The sequence below is a fragment of the Castor canadensis genome, chromosome 7 (genome assembly GCF_047511655.1).
Source record: "Castor canadensis chromosome 7, mCasCan1.hap1v2, whole genome shotgun sequence".
Classification (NCBI taxonomy): Eukaryota; Metazoa; Chordata; class Mammalia; order Rodentia; family Castoridae; genus Castor; species Castor canadensis.
The window spans coordinates 38,252,761-38,272,146 of NC_133392.1; the positions used below are offsets into that span (position 1 = coordinate 38,252,761).

General features: G+C 37.7%; 1 protein-coding gene across 6 annotated transcripts in view; it reads left to right on the forward strand.

Moving 5' to 3' along the window:
- Positions 1-19,386, forward strand: part of Cpeb3 (cytoplasmic polyadenylation element binding protein 3) — a 179,367-nt gene that overhangs the window by 18,587 nt on the left and 141,394 nt on the right. For 2 of the 6 annotated variants that reach the window (XM_074078771.1, XM_020157310.2), the window contains exon 1: positions 17,994-18,694. The exons of 2 other annotated variants lie outside the window; for them this stretch is intronic. The gene's annotated coding sequence lies outside the window, so the exon portion shown is untranslated. Of the gene's footprint in view, positions 1-17,991; positions 18,695-19,386 lie in introns of those variants that run through there. 2 more of the 6 variants (XM_020157307.2, XM_074078777.1) reach the window with 2 other exon arrangements.

Genomic DNA, 19,386 nt, shown 5'->3' on the forward strand with positions numbered 1-19,386 from the left:
GGGATCACAGGTGTGGCCCACATCTGGCCATAAAGGTTTCTTTTTAATTGATAGTACATTCAACAAATTCAAGTTTTTAAGTTATTTTGTTTGTTTAATAAAGCTAGGTAATATTACAATTTCTGTGTGCTTTTATTTCCTTTGATTTGTTTCATTTTGTTTCCTACAAAATATTCCGGGTTTATACAAAGTTATAAGTGATGCTGTAACAAACATTTGAGTATCCACACTCAGATTAAGAAAAAAACCCAATCACTATAGGTGGAGGGTCCTGTTTACTCCCTCCCTGTCTCCCCAGTTCTCTTTCTCCACCCATAATCTGTGTCTTGAACTTGGTGTTTATTGCACTCACACTTTAAGCCCTGCCTTAGTAGGGTTCTTTACATTGTCACCAACGAAAAGTGCTTAGGTTGTATAGTTTTGTTTGTTTTTTCTGGTTAGAATATCAAATAGCCTTCCTGGTGTAAGTCTGTCATTAAGCTCTAGTAAACAACATAAGAGGCTCTCAGGACTTGGCAAACCTTGTCTGTAAAGGGCCTAAAGAAACACTTATTTAAATACTGTAGGCTTTGCAGGACACATGTAGCTTCTGTCCCATATTCTCTAGCTTGATTTTGAACAACCTTTTTTTTTTTCCCTCACTTATTGTTGTGCTGAAGGTACATTGTAGCATACTTGAATTCACCCCCTTCATCATTCTCCTTTATTCCCCCTCAACCATACCTGGAATAGTTTCAACAGGTCTCATTTTTCCATTTACATACATGTGTACACAATATTAGCACCTTCCTATACCCTTTCCCCACACCTTCCTCCCTTCTACTGGTACCACACACCCCCAGATAGGACCTGTTGCACCCTGTTCTCCATTTTTGTTAAAGAAAAAAAAAATGACATTTTTGTTTGTTTAAGATAGCTGTCTTAAACAAGATAGTTATACAGGGAGTTTCCTTGTTGGCATTTCCATGTATATATGTGTTAAAACCTGAATTGGTTCATCTCTCCTCTATTTTTCTCCTTTCTATCTTAGTCCCCTTCTTATGGTAAATGAACAGGTTTAAAAATTCTGTATTCATTCTTGTACTGAAGTACATCAACCATATTCACCTTCTTAACTTCCTTCTTTTACCCTCCCCCTCTCACATGTGACCTCCTCTTAGCATGACCTGTTTTTCATAATATTGCTTGTATTTTTATTAGGTCTATATTCCACATATGAGAGAAAACATGCAGCCTTTGGTTTTCTGAACAGTCCCAGTCCCATAAATTAGTATTTTAAAGAAATTACTGATTAGCATGCTAGTTAGTATATTAGTATATTAAAATTCACAATTTTAATAAAACACTACGCCCATGGTAAAATATTACTTTTATGATAAAAAAAAAGCAATACAACTGAGATTGAGTATCCTTCTGTAGAAGATACTGTAGAGATCCAGTTCATATCTCTTGTTCATGGCTACTAGGCATTTTAGGAGTTGATGGCATGAACTTTCTTTTTTTCTTTTAAATGATGCTGGAGATTGAACCTAGGGCATTGTGGATGCTAAGTATACACTCTAGTACTGAGCTGCACTCTCGGCTCCCGCTTTCCCCCTTATTTTCTTTAGGCATTGCCTAAGGATGTAGAGGCTGCCTCACCTAAGGTTATGCTCCCAGGCCAACAGCCAGTGACTGAAGGCCCAGCTTCCTTGCCTCTTTTGAGAACAAACTTTGAGGGCCCATTCTAGCTCCAGAGCTCATCACAGGATCAACTGAATACTCACTTGCAACCATACCAGGGGCCAATATCTGTCTCTGACTGTTTCTAACTTCCGCATTTCCTTAATTATGCCCTTCCCAGTAAATCACTTGCCTAAAAATCTTGGTCTCAATGTGTTTTCAAGAAACTCAACCTGTGAAACTCTCCATTTAATTTAATCTTCTTATCCCTAATGGTTGGTATTATTGGAACTTCTTTGTGTTGTTTTCTATTCTTTTTGTAAAAAAAACTTTTAGCTGGGTGCAGTAGTAATTCCAGCTACTTAAGGATTGAGAGGCCAGCCTGGGCAAAAAGTTCACAAGTACTCATCTCATCTAATAAAAAGCTGGGTTTGGTGGCACACGCTTGTTTTTCCAGCTGTGCAGGTAGTATAAATATGAGGACAAGGTCCAGGTCAGCCTGGGCATAAATGGCAAGAACTTATTAAAAAACTAAAGCAAAAAGGGCTGGGGGCGTGGCTCAAGTGGTAAAGCATCTGCCTAGCAAGTGCAAGGCCCTGAGTTCAAACCCCAGGACTACCAGAAAAAAACAAACAAACAAAAAAAAACCTCAAAAAACAAAAAACCTTTTTAAACAATATCTTAATAAATATTCTCAAAAATGCCCAAGTTAAATATGTACTTGATGAACTTTTTTTGTTTTTGTTCTGGATTTTTGAATGGAGGGAGTTTTTGAACTTAGTTTCTAGGCAACTTAATGAACTTTCCAAAATTCTTGGTAGTATTTTTATCAAAGACGAAACAAGAAAATGAGTTTGGTTATTGTGAGACCTTATTTGCGTATCCTGAAAACTTTGAGAGAGTAAGGTGTGTTGTCAAGGAAGTCTGAAGTTTCTCAGATTTTAAAAGAGCAGATTTTTTTGGTTTACTAAATGCACTCTGAAATTAGAGGAACATTTTGAGCATATTTTATTGTGCATTTAGAAAGGAACAAAACCAGAATAAAAGAGAGAGGGGGAAAAATATCATCTTCCTGAAAGCGAAATGTCTTTATATCAAAAACTCAATTAACCAAGGAGCCAAGCACCTTGGGAGGCTAAGATTGAGAGAATTGCTGTTCTAGGCAGCCTGGGCAAAAAAGTTTGCAAGACTCCATCTAAAAAGAAATAAAAGCAGGGCATGGTGGCCTACACTTGTCATCCCATCTACATCAGGAAGCATAAGATAGGATGATCATAGTCTAGGCCCACCTGGGCAAAAAGTGAGATCCTATCTCCAAAATAATCACAGCAAAAAGGACTGGAGGTGTGACTCACATGATGGAGTACCTGCCTAATAAACCATAAGTCCTGAGCTCAAACTCAAGGATCAAAAAAAAAATCAACCAAGATTTTCCTACAAATCAAACTTAATACTGTTTATAGTTCAGCCTAAACTCTTTAAACTACTTTTTATTTTATTGTTTTATTTTTGATGGCACTGGGGTTTGAACTCAGGGCTTCACACTTGCAAAGCAGGCACTCTACTGCTTTAGCTACACCTCTAGTTCACCTTTTTTTTTTTATTTTTAAAATAAAATTTCAAGAATCCTTCTTGAAGTTGGGCACTGGCCCACACCTGTAATCCTAGCTACTCAGGAGGCAGGGATCAGGAAGATTGAGGTTTGAGGCCAGCCTGGGCAAATAGTTCACAAGACCCTATCTCGAAAAAACCTATCACAAAATAGGGCTGGTGTAGTAGCTCAAGGTGTAGGCCCTGAGTTCAAATCCCATGACTAAAAAAAAAAAAAAAGAATTCTTCCATGATTTTGTTCATCTGTGATAGACAACTTTCACTAAAGGTGTTCTCTTCAATTTTTGTTCTGTTCTTTCCTTCCCTGTCTCCACATTCCCTCCTGCCTGGATGATATAATAGCCAGCTTCCTAACCTAGTGTCTCTGTTTCCACTCTTAGCCTCTCCACAGTTTGTTCCTCACACAGAGCCAAGCCAATCTTTTTAAAACATAAATCAGATCATGTCTTGCCTCTGCTCAAACTTCTCCAGGGAATTCCCATCACACTTAAAAACACCCTGAACTCTTAACAGCCTAAAAGTTTCCTACATGATGTGGCTCCTGTTTTGTCCTGTCACTCACTTGTTCTTTAGCTGCAGTGGATTGGATATTTCTATAAGGGGTGTGTTTTGTGTGTGTGTATGAAAACTAAGGCAGGGGCTAAATTTTACTGGAGGCCTATTTTTATAGTGCCAGGGAAGAATGATTTTTATATTTTAAAGGGTTGTAAAACAAGAACAATAACAACAGAAAGGATGACTGTGCAATTAGAGACCTTATGTTGCTTGCAAAGCCTAAAATATTTCCTATGTATATGACTCTGTAGGAGAAGTTGCCAACCTTAGTTCTAAAGGTGTTTTTCTTGCATTAGGATCTTGACATTAGTTGCTCCCTTTGCATCCTTCACCATTAGTCTTTACATGGATGCTCCTTTTAATTCCAGCATCACCTTATATTTACTTATTTATTTTTGTTTTTGAGGTACTGGGGTTTGATAGGATCTCACATACTGTTTGCCAGGGCTGGCTTCAAACTTCAGTCTCCTGATCTGTGCCTCCTGAGTAGCTAGGATTAGAGGTGTGAGCCACTGGTGCCGGCTTGCTTGCTTATTTATTTACTTATGCTGGGGATTGAATCAGGGCCTTGCACATGCCTCACCTCATATTTATTTATTTATTTATTTATTGTTTGTTTGTTTGTGCTAGGGATTGAATCAGGGCCTTGCACATGCTAAACCACACTGTGCCTCTGGGCTATACTCCCAGCCTCATTGAAAAAGCCTTTCATGACCATTTAATGGAAATACCCTACCTGATTCTCTTAATCATATCCCCCTTTTTTTCTTTGTAATACATCTGTCTGATATTTTATTTTAGTTTTTTTAGCAATCAGTTTTTTCCTTTTCTTCCTTGTGAGAAGATCTTGTTTTTTTGTTGTTTTTATTACCATGCTATTGTTGTACTGGGGGTACATTGTGACATTTACAAAAGTTCTTATAATATATCATAGTTGAATTTGCCCCCTCCATCTTGCTCCATTATCTCCCCCTTCCCCCATTCCTGGAAAAGTTTCAACATATCTTATTTTTCCATTTTCATACTTGAGAACATAATGTTTTCATTGGATGTTGTCTTTCTTATTTACTACTTTAGAGTTCTCTATCATGCATGTAGATGGAAGAGAGGCGGAAGAATGAGTGTTGGGAGCCTAATGCTCAATGTGTTGAATGAATGAATTTGCAGATTATTTCTGCATATGAAGTTTAGAGCTTGTGCTTTCTTTTTGTGTTCTCTAGGAGGACCTACAGTACAAACTGACTTTAGAAAGGAACCACTTTAAAAAAGAGAGACAAAACAATACATCTCCCTTAAGAGAACAGATACACTTCTCTTTTTCTTCCTCCCCTGTCTGCCTGCTTGAAGCCAGGGATGCTGAGATGGGATGTTTCAAAGGGATACCATAAGGCCTTCTGTTTTTAAGAGAAAACTTTTCTTCCTTTCATCTTTTTGAGAGAGGAATTTTTTAGAAGGATAAGGCTAATTGAGGTTTTAGTAAGAGGCTGTAAGGCTTTCAAGTGGAGGCTTCTCATTGAGAGATGGACTTAACTCTGAAATAATGAGAGCCAGGCCTGGTTTCAAAAGAGAAACTGGGAACAACATTACTAGGCTTGTTCTTGGTATTCTGACCTGGGGAAAGAAAGGTAAAGGTCCAACAACCACTAGGGTTCATTTATTTCAAATTGTAAAACCATATGCTTTAACCTTTTGTTTTGTTTGTTTTGTTTTTTTGAGACAGGGTCTCAATATACAGCCCAGGTTGGCCTTGAAAGCTCCATCTTCAGCTGGAATTATAAGTGTGTACCACTATAGCCTGCTGGCCTTAACATTTAAATAGGAAAAAATATGGTCACCGAAGGAAGAAGCAGCCAGAGGCAGAAGTGTGATTGTTATGAAAATGTAGACACTGTTGTTAGCTCTGTAGGTTGTGCCTGGGTATGGTAATAGGTGAGGGATAAGAGTTTAGCTTTGAGCTGGGTGCTTGTGGTTCACGCCTGTAATCCTAGCTACTCAGGAGGTGCAGAGATCAGGAGGCTCTTTGTTCAAAGCCAGTCCGGGCAAGTAGTTGGTGAGACTCAAAATACCCAACACAAAAAAGAGCTGGTGGAGTGGCTCAAGTGGTAGAGAACCCTCCTAGCAAGCATGAGGCCCTGAGTTCAAACCTCAGTACTACCAAAAAATAAAAAAAGAGTTAAGCTTTGGAATAAAAACAGACCTGAGATTATTTACCCACTAGGTAGTATTATTTATCATTTATAAGACTGGGTTTCCTTATCTGAAAAATGAAATGAATGATAGCTTCATATTTTAGGATTATTATGAGGATTAATTCCTAAGACATAAAAAGTTCTTACCTGGATGCTGACATAGACAAAGTGATCAGACATACTAGTTAGTATGAACATCATCCTTACCAGATAATGAACAAATTCTCTCAATACACAAAACTTTAAAACTAATAAGCAACAAAAATCTGCATCCTTTGGCAGTGTAAGACCATGTTTAACTGTATATTCTGCTTTCATAAGTAGGAAACAGGATATAGGAAGAGGTGGGATAAGAAATCTGGACAGTGCTCTGGGTGCTGGTAGCTCACACTTGTAATCCTAACTAGTTGGGAGGCTGAGATCAGAAGTTCTCTGTAAGAGGACAGCATGAGTAAAAAGTCTCAAGACCTGAATTTCAACCAAGGGTGCAGTAGTGTGTGCCAGTCACCCCAGCTACATAGGAGGCCAAACTTGGGAGGATTGTGATTCTATGCCAGCCCAGGCAAAAAATGTTCATGATACACCATCTCAACAGAAAAAAAGCTGGGCATGGTAGCCCACGCCTGTTATCCTAGCTACAGTGGGAAGCTTAAAATAGTTAGATCAAGGTCCAGGCTACCCTGGGCAAAAAGCAAGACTCTTTCTCCAAAATAATCAGAAGAGAAAGGGCAGGAGGCATGGTTCAAGCAGTAAAGCACCTGCCTAGCAAGCATGAATCCCTGAGTTCAAACACTAGTACCACCAAGCAAGAAGAAAAAAAGAGTAAATCTGGATAACAAGATCAGTATTCCTCTAGAAGAAGCATGGGGCTAACGCAACTTTTGCATCCTGATGTTAAGTAGGAAGAGACAAAGAACCTATACTTGGGTGTAGAATTTCCAGGTAGCCCAACTGCATATCAGTATTACCTTTAGATTTCATACATTTACCTCTATTGCTTAAAGTTTATTAAAAATGCTTTCATATACATTAATTCTGGTTATTTAGATAGTGCAGTTGTTAATGTTCTCTTCATTTTATTCTAGAGGAAACAGAGACTGAGAATCTGAGAACATGGTCTTTAGAGTCAGATTGCCTGAGTTTGAATCCTGGCTTGTTTACATTATAACCTAGAGAAAGTTATTTTAGCCACCATGTCTTCATCTGTAAAATGGGGATAATGAAAGTATAGATCTCTTAGGGTTGTGTGAAATTATTAGCTATGTCAGATATCATGTACATGTGATGACAACTAATTTTTTTTTTTTTGAGGTCTCATGTTACTCAGGGTGGCCTTGAACTCCTGGGCTCAAGCAGTCCTCCTGCTTCAGCTTCTCTAGGAGCTGGGAATACCATGGTGTGCCACCACATCTGAATATTTGTTATTGTTATCACTCAGAACCAAGGCAGCTCAGAAGTGCTAGTGTTAATATATATGTAGATAATTAGGTTTTTATATCTCATGGCCTTTTCCACACATCACCTCCTATAATATAAATAATGCTGACCTCCCCTCCTGTGGTGATGTCATGATCCATTAGCATTGGGGTTGGTGGTCTAATTTGTTTTTCTCAAAGTGGTAGGATACCATCTCAAGTATCCTCTCTTGGGACATTTGCCACATATAATCTATTTCTTGCCTTTTTTAGGAATAGAACAGCTGTGACTTCAGAGCTTCCCAAAAAACAAAAAAAATAAGAGCAACAACAACAAACCCTCTGTATTTTGATTTGACTGGTTAAAGCCACAAGCTCAGGATGCTAGTCTGCAACATTAGAAAACAGAGATCACCTACATTAAATTGAACCATTGGATGACTTCTAGTATAAATCATTTAAAAAGACATTCTGACTAGTGAATTGGAAGGGTTGAATTCTAATCTAATCGAATCCTGGACATTCCCCTCTTTCCCCCATGCTGGAGATTGAACCCAGGGCCTCCCACATGCTAGGGAAATGCTCTACACTGAACTATACCCCAGTCCCAGATCTACCACTTATTAACAGTGTCTTACAACATTTGTAAGCCTGGGTTTCCCACTGTTGGATATCCCAGCAATCACCTGTTGTGGAACTTTGGAAAAAATTGTTCCTTCAATCAGATGCAGCTCTTAGCAGATACTAAGTTTCATGAGCTTGGTGAGAAGAGTATGGGCTACATTTCAGCCTGCTGTCCTCCATGGGGAGCCTTCTGGTGCTGGTGCACTGTACAATCTGGAGAAATGAAGGTAGGAGCTCTGTCTGTGCTATCTATTCACTGCACCAGCTGTGAACAATCAAGTGAGATAATAAAAGTGAAGGAGTTTGGAGAAATCTAATTCCCTCAGTGAAGGTAAAGCACTATTATACAAACAGTACTTGGTTTCAAATACAAGGATCCAAAGGCTACCTGGATATACATACTGACTTTGCCCTTCCCCTTGTGATGATCCCTATGACTCATCATTCTGTATAGAATCTGTTAATTGCTGGCTGCTAAAGCAGGGATTGTGACAAAGAAAGTTTTCCTCCATTATCTCAGGCTTAAATTAGCCTTGCTCTGTGAAAACTAAAATCAGTTCTTTTTTTTTTTTTTTTTTTTTCAGTACTGGGGTTTGAACTCAGGGCCTCACGCTTGCTAGGCAGGTGTTCTACCACCTGAACCACTCCTCCAGTTCCTAAGATCAGTTCTTTTGATAAGTCATCTCCTTGAAGACAGCTGATTTTAGGACATCCTTGAATGTTAGTGATTTGCCCATAGGTGGAATTTGGAATTCTTTAGTTAAAGTTTGTCTCTGGTTTTCAGGCAAAGGTCATTGTAAGAGAAGCTGCTGAACTGCAGTGTGACCTCTTTCTATACCTTTGAAGCCCAAGCTATGTCCAGGGCTACATGGATCAAGTAGAAGAGGACCTGCATCTACGAGTCACTAACCAAAAGACATCTTTGGAGTCAAATCTGAAATTAGGCCCTTAGTTCTGCCACTAGCTTTGTGACTGTGGGTGGGTATATCACCTAAGTTTTCATTTGGTCACCAGCTACCAAGGACAATAATAGTATTTACCGCATAAGTTTATTGTATGGATTAAATGAATTAAAAGTGGAAAGGACCTAGAATAAATGTTAGCTGCTACTATTATTAAGCTCTAGACAAAATATTTTATCTGACCCTAAGGAACTAAAAATAAATTGCAGTGCCTGTCCTCAAGAAGCTTAGAGTTATAGTTTGGGAGTTAACATAATTATATCAGAAAAGGTAAACAGAAATAAAAAGCAATTAAGTATGTAGTGTAAATATATGCTACTGTTAGGAAACTAGCATTTGAGCTTGGCTTTAAGAAAGAAGAGATTAGGATAAACAGGATCTGGAAGGCATTTCATATGGGGCCCATAACATCAGCAAGGTTCAGGATCATGAGTAAACCCATTTGCCTGAAGAAGTGAAGATAATACTATCTGAAAACATAGTTAGGATTATAGAGAGCCCTATAAATACTAGGATAAATGTTGATTCATCCTATAGATAATGCGAATGGTGAATGATGAAGCTTGTATGTGGAGCTATCTAACAGATAGCTGGAGAGCTCTTGGGAAAATTCTCAAAATCCCAGGTATAATATTGGGAATAGAGACTGAAAGCTGATACTCCCTCTAAAGCCTGGTCCTTGATAGGTGCCTCTTGGTTCTAATGTTGTGAGAACAACTTTTTTGAACAGCATTTAAAATAAAAGGTTGGAACGGTCAGGAAATTTGAATAATTTAAAACATGAACTAGGTAGAGTTTACATCTCTGTAGTCTTGTGAAAGAACACATGGTCTTTCACATAATATATATATATATTATATTTGTGGGTGGAAACATATATTTATAAATTTAAATTAACAAATATATATGTGAGTTGCAATAACTTAAAATATAAAATGACACTATAGGGGTTGAAGAAATGACCCATATAAAGCTTAACTATGTTTTCTAAAAAAAAACCTCTGTAGTTTTTGCAGTCTCCAGAGGGTTCTTATAACAGAGTTACCATAATGAGGGTAAGAAAATGAACAAACCATAGTTAACTGAATGGGGAGGTATGCTATATTAAAAATAGTCTGAGCTGGGCGCCTGTGGTTTATACCTGTAATCCTAGCTACTTCAGAGACAGAGATCAGGAGGATCACTGTTAAAGCAACCCCAGGCTGGCTTGAGACCCTATCTCAAAAAAAAAAAAAAAAAAAAAAAACCCCAAAAAAATAGTCCTGTATCTAGGCGTGATGGTGTACATCTGTAACCTCAGCACTTGGGAAGCTGAGACGGAAAAATGAAGAGTCTGAAGCCAACCTGAGCTACATAGCAAGACCCCGTGGCGAAAAAAAGAAAAAAGAAAGAAACTGTAAAAGAGAGGACATTGTGATGAGGAGGACTTAACTTGCATTGGATAAAATTTAAAAATAAGCATGAGGCATTTTTTTTTAATGAGTAGAAATTTATATGTCAGTGTAAGTTCACAGATTTTCTTTTCATATTTCCTTTTTTTTGTGTGTGTGTGATACTGGGGCTTGAACTCACACTTGCTAGGCAGGTACTCTACCACTTGAGCCACTCCACCAGCCCACAGATTTTTTTTTTTTGTAGTGCCGGGGATGGGTCTTGGGCATGCTAGACAAGTACTCTATCACTGAGCTATACCCCTAGCATCTTCATTTTTTTTTTTTTTTTTGTGGTACTGGGGCTTGAACTCAGGGCCTGCACCTTGGGTCACTCCACCAGCCCTTTTCTGTCAATGGTTTTTTTCAAGATAGAGTCTTGCAATATATTTGCCCTGGCTGGCTTTGAACCTCAATCCTCCTGATCTCTGCCTCTTGAGTAGCTGGGATTATAGGCATGAGCCACCAGCACTCACCTCACCACCCCTTTTTTGTGATGGGGTGGCTTCGAGCTGTGATTATCCTGATCTCTGTCTCCTGAGTAGCTGGGATTACAGGCTTGAGCCACTAGTGCTCAGCTGCATCTTCACAAATGTTTTGATGCATGCAAACTTTATATAAGAATATCTGATATGTTGAGCATTTTTGAGACTCAAAATGAACACAACAAGCAGTAGGGGTATAATTCAGTGGTAGAGCCCTTGTCTAGGATATGCAAGGCCCTGAGTTCAAGCCCAGTACCAGAAAAAAAATAAAATATTTGGGAGAAAGATGAACATATATACAGGAATATACACGTATATATTAGTTTTGAAATTAGTTAAAATTGAAGTCTAGAAACAGAACATAAGTGAAGCTGTTCATCTTTTCTCCTATGACACATGTATCATAGAAGGGAATCTCCAGCTAATCAGTGTAGATAAATTTATCTTCACTGTTTCATCATCATGTGACAGTGATAAAGAAGAATGACAGAATAATAAGTATATTAGGATGCTGAAAGGGACTTAATCTATTTGGTATGTCAGAAGAGTAAAGACCTTTCTATATGGTTTAGTTATCAGAACAGGAACTATATTATCCTTTGCTCTGTATACTATTCATGGTTTTCATGTTTTAAAACTCATCTCTAGTGGAAGTATTAAGTGCTTCAACCTTTCTTAAATGATTTGTTAATAAGTATCAAAGACCCTTATGTTTTGCCTTCCAATTGAGTAATTTCTTCTTTAGAAATATGGCACAAGGAAACAATGAGTTTGGAAAATAATGAAAATCTGAAAACAAACATCCTGCAATGAGAGAAAGGGTAAATTAATTATACCACATTTTAGTATGGATTATCTTCGTTAAAGATAGTCTCATTAAACATAGTGTTTTTGAAATTCATTTAATGAATTTCTCTTCATCTAATGTTAATTTAGAAAAGTACAGTCAGTCTGGGTGTAGTGGTCCACATCTGTAATCTCAGCACTCAGGAGGCTAAGAAAAGAGCAACCTGGGCTACATAGGGGAGACCTTGCCTCAATAAATAAGTAAATAAAATAAATAAAAATTTTTTAAATGCTGTCAGCCTCTATAGATTGGGCCAAAAGATAGCCTTATTTTTCAATTTGGTCCAGCATCTTTGTTTCAGGCCCAGTATCTGTGTTACAACCATCATATCCCAGCCTTGGAGCTATTTTAGGAAAGACAGACATGTAAACAAAAAAATTACACTAAAGCTGCTGCCATTGGATCATGCCTGTAATCCTAGCTATTCATGAGGCAGAGACCAAGAGGATCAAGGAGGATCTTAAAAATACTCAACACAAAAAAGGCCTGGCGGAGTAGCTTAAGTGGTAGAATGCCTGAGTAGCAAGAGTAAAGCCCTGAGTTCAAACCCCAGTACCACTAAAAAAATAAAATATTACACTAAAACATGAAGAATATTGTACTAGAAATATGTATTACAAAGCTGTATAAAGAAGAGAATGGGCTATTCTGCTTACATAGGTAAAGCTTCCAAAATTTGACGTGGGTTCTAATGCGTGAATAGAACATATCATCAAGAGGTAGAAAGGGGTGTGGAGGTCTAGCAAGTACTAGGCCCTAGTCCCTGAGTTCAATCACCAGTACCACTTGGGGATGTGTTGGGGTGGGGGAGGTAGAAAGGTATTTCAGGCAAAAGAGACATGATGGTAAAATGAAGTTTGTATTTTTATCCTTTCTATAAGGGGATAGAGTTTCATGAAGGCCATAATATGGTAAAGAGCTTTTAGGAATGGTATTTGAAAGATTACTCAGGATTTGGTATGGAGGCCATATTTGTGAAGGGTACTAAATAAGAGATATTAAAGTCATAGTGCGGGGGGAGTGTTACACTATCTGTGAATGAAGAAGAGAGAATGCAATCAGAAATGTAGGAGGCAGAATCAATAAGTATTCATGACCACTTAGACTTGTGTCTCAGTGAGGGAGAAGGGAAAGGACAGAATGTTACACATTTCTAACCTGAGTGACTACATAGATGTTGGTGCCATTAAATAGAATAAGCCAACCAAGAATGATGGCACAAGCACATTTGTGGGAGAAGAGGTGTATTGTAGGATCCTAGAGAAGTTGTTCATTTAATAGGTGCTTGTAGTTTAGCAAAAAAGATTTGATATTCAGGAAGATTACAGTTCAAGGTCAGCCTGGGCAGATAGTTGGTAAGATGCCATCTCCAAAATAACCAGAACAAGATGGGTTGGAAGTGGGCTCAAAGTAGTAGAGTGGCTGCTTTGCAAACGCAATGCTCTGAGTTCAAACCTCAGTCCCATCCTCTTCCCGCAAAAATCTGGAAATGGATAGTGGTTAAACTCCATAACTATAACATTGCCAAGGGAGAAACTGGGGGAAGCTGTATACAGGAAGCAGGTGACTGAGTGTCCTGTTTTCTGAATTTTTAAAGTGAACACATCAGTGTAGGCATATACAACTCAAAAGATAGTATTACTGGTATCCCTTACATTTCTCCCCCTCCCCTTTTTTTTGTGGTTCTGGGGTTTGAACTTAGGGCCTACACCTTGAGACATTCTACCAGCCCTTTTTTGTGATGGATTTTTTTTCGAGATAGGGTCTCGTGAACTATTTGCCCCGATTGGCTTGAACCTCAATCCTCCTGATCTCTGCCCTCTTGAGTAGCTAGGATTTACAGGCATGAGCTACCAGTGCCCGACATTTAAGTTACCTTTTATCTCCCCTGCCAATCACTATTTCTCTATAAAAAACATTCTAATTTTAGTTTGTCTTTCTTCCATGATTAGTGAGGTAGAATACCTTGTCATATTTATTTTGGCCATTTGAATATCTTTGGTTGAGGCCTCTTGCCTATTTTCCTTTGGGATGTCTACTCTTACTGATTTGGAAGACTCTTTTATATATATTCTGGTTACAAGTTTTGTTTGAAAAAATACATATTCCATATATTTTCTCCCATTCTATGAATTTTCACTACAATCTTGTCATTTGGTAAGGATTTTTATTATTGTTTGTTTTGGAGATAGGGTCTTTTATGTAGTCCAAGCTGGCCTGGAATACTCCATTCTCCTGCCTCAGCCTCCCAAGTGCTCATGGGGAAAAAAGATTTTTTTCTTTTCTTTTTTAATTGCAGAACTGGCATTTGAACTCAGGACATCCTGCTTGCTACACAGGTGCTCCACCACTTGAGCCATGCCCCTAGCTCTTTTTACTTTCAGTTTATTTTTTGGATGCAATTTTCCTGGGGCCAGCCTCAAATTCCTATCCTCCTACCTGTTACTCCTTTGTAGCTGGGATGACATGTTCATGCCTGGTTTGTTGGCTGAGATAGGGTTAAATTTTTGTTCAGGCTGGCCTTGAACTGCAAACATTATGATCCTCACCTCTAGAATAGCTGGGATAACAGGCATGTGCCACCATTCCTGGCTAGATAGTCTTAATTAGTCCAATTTATTAAAAAATTCGTTTATTGTTATTGCTTTTGTGACCGGCTTAAGAAATTGTTGAGACTAGGGGTATAGATCCATGGAAGAGCACTTGCTTACTATGAAGGATGCTCTGAGTTCAATACCCTGCATCAAAATAAATCAAATAAACAAAAAAGAAATTGTTGTTTACCCTAATGTTGGAAGATATTCTCCTAAGTTTTCTTTTAAAGGCTTTATTGTTTACCTTCTACATTTAGGCTTCCAATCAATCTGGAATAGATTTTTATTTGTTGTAAGTATAAGGACTTGTTTCCCATATGGATACCCTGTCTTCCAATACCCTCTCGAAAAGACCATCCTTCACCACCGTAGTGTTACTGTTTTCATCACTTTTGTGACCACAGATTGTGCATCTGTTTTTTCTGTCTTTATTTATTTATTTTTGCTATGCTGGGAATTGGACCCAGGGACTTGCACATGCGTGGTGGTACTCTGCCACTGAGCTACATCCACAGCCCTCAATTTGTTTCTAGACTTTAAATTTTGTTTCATTTGTCTTTGCTTATCCTTATGCCAATAACCACACAGTCACTTGGTGGTATAAGTCTTCTAGGTTTTTTTTATCAGTTAAATTACCTTGGCATTATTGGCCCTTTGCATGTAATTATAACTTTAATTCAATTTATATTTTTCTCTTTTATACCATTCCCATTCATATCTACTCTTACAGCTGATAGAAGAGTAGTTGCCCTTCTAAATGTAAATGAACTATACGTGGGAGAGTGGCTCAAGTGGTAAAAGTGCATGTCTTGCAAGCATGAGGCCCTGAGTTTAAACCATAGTGTTGCAAAAATAACAACAAACCAAAAGAAACTCAGTCTCACTAAATGAACTACAATTTTAGAGAATAAAAACTACCCTTTGAGTAATACCATTTATTATGTGCTAGGCACAATGAGAGGTGGTGGGAATATAGCCATCAATAAGATGGGTTTTGTTTTTGTTTTTGTCTTTTTTGGCACTACTGGAGTTTGAATTCAGGGCCTCATGCTTGCAAGGCAGGCACTGTTACCATTTGAGCCACTCCTCCAGACCAATAAAATAGGTTTTGTCCTTTCCTTACAGTTGGGAAAGCCATTCACATAGGGTGAGATTAGGGAAGTGGGCCTGAAATGGACCAACAAGAAACTCAGGTATTTAAAGTCAGTCAGCAAAGGATGGTGGTGGGAGATTGAGAGAGAGAGAGAGGTGAACCCCTGTGTAACCCAAATGTGAGAAAACCAAGAAAGGAGGCAAAGGGATATGATCAGAAAATGTGGTCAGCTATATAATGTTGCTCCAAGATCAAGGAAGATAGACCAACAAAACATCCCTTGGCCTTAGCTCAAAGTGGCTGTTGCAACCTTGGAGAAGCAGATTCTATAGAGGGGTAGGGTGAATACCTTTATTAGATAGCAAACTCTTAGCTGGGAACAAAGTTCCCTGTTCAATTATTGTTTAATGATTGTTATTTCATGAGGATAAATCAAATAATCTTCATCCTACTGAACATCATAAAGGCTAAAATGTTTTTATTTTTTATACCATTCCCTTCTATATCCATTTTTGTAGCTGATGGAAGACTAATTGTCCTAAATGAAGTATAATTTAATACTCAAACCATGGCTTTTTTAGATAATAAAAAAACTACCATCTATCAATCCATTCATTTATCTATCCATGTATTCAAGAAGTATATGTTAAGCCAGGAATGTTGGTACATGCTTGTAATCCCAGAAATTGGAAGGCTTAGATCAGTGGATTGTGTTTGAGGCCAGCCTGGGCTACAGAGCAACTCCCTGTCTCAAAAAAACAAAAAAACCAAAAGCATACATATGGAACAACCACAAACTACCCAGACTTATAAGTACCATGCAAGGTGCTTATAAGCAAGTAAGGAGAGAAAAAGGACGGAAGCCCAGGAAAGATGTATTTGACCCATGAATATTTCAGTGAGTTAATTCTGCAAAGTCTATTTTTACAGCCTTTAGTGACCACTCAAAAGGGGTTTATAGTAAAGCTCTGTGACCTGAAAAGTGTCTTCTTTCTGGTTAAATACAAAACAGTGTTTCAGAAGAGAAGAACTTTGTCCATGTTGAGGGTCCTCCTATAATTTGTTGTTTGCTTGGAATGTATTTGTACCTTCAAATTTCTGTTTGAGTTATTTTCTTTTTAAATTTGAGTGTTCATTTTAGGAAAGGAAGAATAGGGCTTAGTTCATTTTCAAATACAATAAAATTCCATTAAGTGTGGGCATTGCTAATTATCATTTATCAAGGATCAGGACCAGAGTTTATCTTTTCTCCATTATGAGAATTATTAGTAGATCTGCACTTAGGGTCAGGTGAATTAATAAATGTTCAAGGGAACCATTTCAAGCACACCTAAATTACTTAAAATTTTTTCTACTTTACTGATACAATCTTAGCATACTAATTTCAAGTGATTAAAACATCATTTCTTAAAGTTCTAAGGATTTAAAGAGGGAATTTCTCTTTTTCCTTAGAGTACTTGAAAATGTAGTACAAGTTTGGTAAGTTAGCAAAGTGTTTGGGAATAAGGTTAGCATAAATTGATCCTTGCAGAATGCAAAGGTTAAACACAGCTCCTGGGCAGAAGTCAGATTTTCTTTAGGAGGGTTTTAAAAAAAAGGAGAGAAAATTGGGAGTATAAGCTAAAAGTACAGCAGGAATAAGTAAGCATTTAGTTATTTTACAGAGTTTTTGGCAAGTTAATGAAAAATTCTTTTCTTCCTCTTTGTGGGGGAGGGGATGGTGGGAATCGAATCCAGGGCCTTGTACACATTAGAGAAGTACTTTACCATGGTGCTACATACCCAGCCCTGATTCTTTCTTTTTTTTTTTTTTGAGGCAGGGTCTCACTGTGTAGTCCAGGCTGGTCTCGAACTCATTATCCTCCTGCTTCAGCCTCCTGATTGTTGGTATTACAGGCACGTACCAGCACACCTGGCCTCTTTTCTTCTTAAATAATGCCCCTCCTGCCTTTTAGGAATTTCTAGACATAAAGACTACTACATGGGGCAAATTAGTGTTCCCTGTTAATACTTTAATTCTACTTGGTGAAGAAGGGAAATAGGAAATTAAGACAGTTTTAAATGATGCTTAACATTTTCAGTTCCAAGTTCAATCAGCCTAGTCATCAACTGACATTTACTCTGAACCCCTTGGGTGAATGGCACTGAACCAGATCCCACAAGAAATATTATCTTCTGCCTACATGAGCAAACTGGCTCTTACTCTCAGAAGATGTACATAAAAACAGTTGATGTTAATACGTTGTGAAATTCCAGCCTTGGAATCAAGAAGTTAAAATGGGAAAAATTAGACACTAACATTTTTTTTGTAAATAGAAGCTGTATCTTCCTTTTGTCTCAAAGAAGTCACTGTCCAATGCAGTTAAACACTAAATATATCAAAGTTATGTATGCACATATGAATAATAAAATAAAATAAATATATCAAAGTTATTTATTATATTTCACCAAATATTTTAATATGAAAGAACTGAATTTTATTTGATTAGTCATTGTATAAATAGTGGAAGTAAAAACAATGAGTTAACAGGTAGAATCTTACAATAAGTGATTTGCTTTTTCATTGAAAATTCAAATACAAAGATATCTTGGTGGCTAGGGGGTCAGAAATTTGTGTGTAAAAATACCACGCCTCCAAGGTTACTCCACATTTAATATTAAGGTATTTTTCATTCCATATTAAAAGTGTTTCTTTTAAGTAAGTTCAGATTTTAAGTGTTTATCATTCCCCAGTAGTTCTCCTTCCTTTGCCCATTCCTCCTCACCCCAATCTCTTTCTCTCAGGTAGGGTTCCTATTGCTGGCTGCACAGTCATTACCATTATAATACAATTTAAGGTAGCTCTGCTGGGTCTATTTAGTCTGTGCAGTTTCTCTTGTAACCTGGCTTCCTAAATGAAGTTGACAAACCAGTTTATTTTTCCTCCTTTTCATTTCAACAACTCCTGACTTAGGTTGGTTAGGAGTTGTAACGTAATCTGGGCACAACGTCTTTCCCTTGAAGTCTGTGTTTGCGAGGCTTCCTCCTTTCCTGGCTGAACTACTTAAATCGAGCAGAGTACCTCATGAAGGACTTCAGCCCCCACAGTTCCCTGTGTGCGCATGCCCTCTCTTCTTACAGTTGTCAAAGTGCTTTTGCCAGAGCGGTCACATAATCAACCTGAAAGAAGAAAATAAATACTGTACACTTTAAAATTTTATCGATCTTTAAAAACTGGACACTCAAAGGTAACTGCTACTACGAATTTGTAACTTGAAATTGGGTTAATGCATGTAAAAGACGATCTATTGTGTGCGTGGTGGGGGAGGGGAAAGAGGTATCTATTTCTCAGACTTTGCTGTTAATAGCAAAAAAACCCCAAAAAACCAAAAAACTTCAAATCAAACAAACCATACAGGCAGTTATTGAGAGATAATGCATATTAACTTTGTGAATTTTATCTTAATCCATGGCTTACTTTTTGTTTAAAAGGTCTTATTTATTAAAGGTGGGTCTTGACCTTGACCAAGTGAATTTATGCAGAAAGTGAAATATATATCTTTAAGGAATGTTGAGAAAAAAAATGAGTGTTCCTGCTAAAACATTTTAAAATTCAATGAATATATTTATTACAGCCATTGTAAAATATTGAGTCCAGCTTACTTTTTAGCGTCTTTGCTATAACACAGTATTAATTTTTCCACTACCAGCATGTAGTTTAAATTAAAAGTATTAACAAAAAGCATTGAATGCAAGCAACAAGAAAAGCTGGGTGATATTAAAATTATAATCAAATGCATATTTCAGCCATGATGATATAGCTATTGTAAAGACAATTCTGGCTCACTGGAAGCAACTCAAATCTCAGAATTATAATGGCTTACTGCAGCACTGCTTAAACCAAGTATAAAAATGTCTCTTTCTATGACCATCTTCTTTG